We start from the raw sequence: 3,523 nt of genomic DNA, 5'->3' as shown, positions 1-3,523 counted from the left end.
AATAAGCCAATTTTTTGTGCAATTGAAGAAGACACAGCCCTAATGTGTTTCTCAAAAGTAAATTTGCTGTCGAGAATCACACCTAGAATTTTAAGAGTCATACAAATTTAAAGAAATATTATCAATACTGAGATCCGGATGTTGAGGAGCCACCGTCCTTGACCTACTTACAATCATACTTTGAGTTTTGTTAGGATTCAACTTCATACCCCATAATTTGCACTATGCACTAATTTTAGCTAAATCTCTATTAAGGGATTCACCAACCCCAGATCTACATTCAGGGGATGGAATTGATGCAAAGAGAGTAGCGTCATCTGCATATGCAACAAGCTTGTTTTCTAGGTCATGTGTATATAGTATGAAAAGTAATGGGCCAAGAACACTATCCTGTGGAACACCGGATATCACATTCCTATACTCACTATGGTGCCCATCAACAACAACTCTTTGAGATCTATTACTTAAAAAATCAATAATAATGCTAAGAAACGACCGACCCACTCCCAACTGTTTCAGTTTGAAAACAAAGACCTCATGATTAACACGGTCAAAGGCTGCACTAAAATCAAGGCCAATCATACGAACTTCCTGACCACAATCAAGGAATTTCTGTACAGCATTGGAAATTGTAAGAAGGGCATCACTTGCTCCAAGGCCTTTACGAAAACCAAATTGCAAACTAGGGAGTAGATGATTACCTTCAGCAAACCTATTAAAACGTTTTGCTAGAAGACGTTCAAAAACTTTAGATAATATGGGAGTTAGGGAAATTGGGCGGTAACCAGTGGGACTTGAGGTACCACAAACACATTTACATAGAGGAGTAACATTACCAATTCTCCAACAAGTGCTAAAAGCCCTTCTTCTTGCTAACTTACGCAAAATAACAGATAACTTTGGAGCTAAGAAATCTCCTGCCTTAATAAAAAAACAAAGGAAAAATGCCATTTGGGTCGACACCTCCATAAGCAAGGTTCATCAACAGAGCTTTAATCTCACGAGATCGAAAGGCTAAACTAGTTAGTTTAGCCTCAGGAAAACAGGAATGAGGAAATCCAAGTTTTTCATTACTCTGTTTACTGTCAAAAACATCAGCCAAAAGGGTTGCCTTTTCCTTTGGACAGTGAGTGACTGAGCCATCTGGTTTAAGTAAAGGAGGAACTGTTGCATCTACACCAAAGAGTGCAGATTTAAGGGTAGACCACCATTTATGTTCCTGAGTTGTACCAGAAAGGGTTTCTTTTATGGTTAAATTGTACTCCTATTCAGTTGAGGCATAAACTCTCTGACCAAAAGCTCGAAGCTGAGTATAGTTGTTCCAGGTCAAATCTGATCTGTTACCCTTCCAAAGGTGAAAGGCCTCCTGCTTCTCCAAATAAGCACGTCTACAATCATCAATTGTTAATATTCAGCTAAGTCCTGCTGCATCCGTATCTAGTTTCCCCATGTATATTTTTGGCAATTGGGAAGAATTTTAAATTACAAAGATAATAATTATTTGTACTATTGTTATATGGATGGTAAAGTTCGGTTATTTTACTAAAATAAGAATAGAACATTTTCTAGGTATATAGTGCAGGGGAAACACTAGTATTTAAACAAAGGTTTTAGTGTTTGAAACGATCATAGAACCCCCTCTCCTTTATGGTAGTGAAGTTTTGAGGTTAAGATAGTAGAAGTAAACTAAAGATTTTCATATAAGAGAGGATGGATCAAAGTATTTTGATATGGCTTGGCTTAGTAGAGAGATTGGATTATGATAGATTGTTGAGATGGATATAATTCATAAGCCCTTCTTCTTCTTCTTCTTCTTCTTCTTCTTCTTATTATTATTATTATTATTATTATTATTGTTGTTGTTATTGTTATTGTTATTATTATTATTATTATCATTATTACTACTATTATTATTATTATAATTATTATTATTATTATTATTATTATTATCATTATTATTATTATTAGTAGTAGTAGTAGTAGTATTAGCAGCAGTAGTAGTAATAGTAGTAGTAGTAGTAGCAGTAGTAGTAGTAGCAGTAGTGTCATTAATAAAAGCTTTTTAGTACATGCGAAAATCATACTTTTTTATATAGTACACCAATAATAATAATAATAATAATAATAATAATGATGATAATAATAATAATAATAATAATAGTAATAATAATAATAGTATAATAATAATAATAATAGTGTCCCGTAACTAAATACCACGTGCAATCTATAGAAAAGACTCATTAACGTTTGATTTTAATATTTCTTTGTAATTATTAAGAGAAATAATTCATGAGCAAGTCGGCCACTCATTGATACCTACGAAATTTATGAAGGACAGTTTGTGTCTAGTTTAATCTTTAGGGATATTTTGTTTATCTTTTTCTAAACCAAGATACTTTTTCTTTTACAGATGCTGTATTGTCTTTACAGAAATGTTATTAAATCTAGTGTTTATACTGTCGAAACTGGAGATTATAATGTTGTTTAAGAAACATTTCCTAGGAATGAAAAAAGTGTTTGATTGTTATTTCTTCTTACTAAGTTTTTGTCATTATATTTCTTTCTTTAAGTTCATTTGATTTCTCTCTCTCTCTCTCTCTCTCCTCTCTCTCTCTCTCTCTCTCTCTCTTAGAGTTTTAAATACTCATTACTATCTCAATGCACAATGGTTTAGTAAAAAAGATCCTATATTTGGGTCCTTTGAGGCCGATGGAACGAGCATTTCAGCAGACTAATTTATACCAGATTCTAAGAACATAAGCAGGAAACGGCAAAAAGAAAAGAAAGAGCTAGTTTACTAGTCGGTTCATCAAAGGAAGGAGATCTATGAAATTTGGGAACAAAAAAGCATTAGTAGAAGTCCAAACCATTACAGATTATTCCTGATGTCTGTAAGAGTTAGCCCATTATGTATAATACAGTACGTCTATTCCTTTCAATTAGTATTAAAAGCATTATGAACTAAGTGGTTAAGTCACACTTAAGAATGAGCATAGGTTCGAATCCTTTAAAAGGAAGGAATATGTCTCCTTTCGTATTCTTCGTCGGGGTCAAAAGTTTATTAGTGTGAGGTCTTAAGTAGTTAAGATGCCATTGTTGATATCAATAATCATAATTTTGATGTATATATATATATATATATATATATATATACAAGTGATATTACTACTACTACTACTACTACTACTACTACTACTACTGCAATTACTACTTACTGCTACGTATGCTAGTAATATATTAATGATATCAGATCACTGCATTCTTACTAGTAAAAATGAAAGTTGGAAACGTCATATCTTTATTTTTTTTTTAATTTATTTATTTATTTTTTTTTTTTTTGCGGAGAAAAGCCTTCGAAAAACTTTTGCTTTGATTATGACCAGAGGTAAGGTGTTCCTCCTTCCAGTGACCGACCCCACCATCCTCCTACACCTCTGAGTGTTACCGATAAGAAATGAGTTGGGTGGGGCAGAACCGCAGTGTATATAAACACTGCCAGTGACTTGGAACATCACAGTGTAAC

This window comes from Palaemon carinicauda, chromosome 3 (genome assembly GCF_036898095.1).
Source record: "Palaemon carinicauda isolate YSFRI2023 chromosome 3, ASM3689809v2, whole genome shotgun sequence".
Taxonomy (NCBI): domain Eukaryota; kingdom Metazoa; phylum Arthropoda; class Malacostraca; order Decapoda; family Palaemonidae; genus Palaemon; species Palaemon carinicauda.
Note: the sequence above shows the minus strand (reverse complement) of the source record.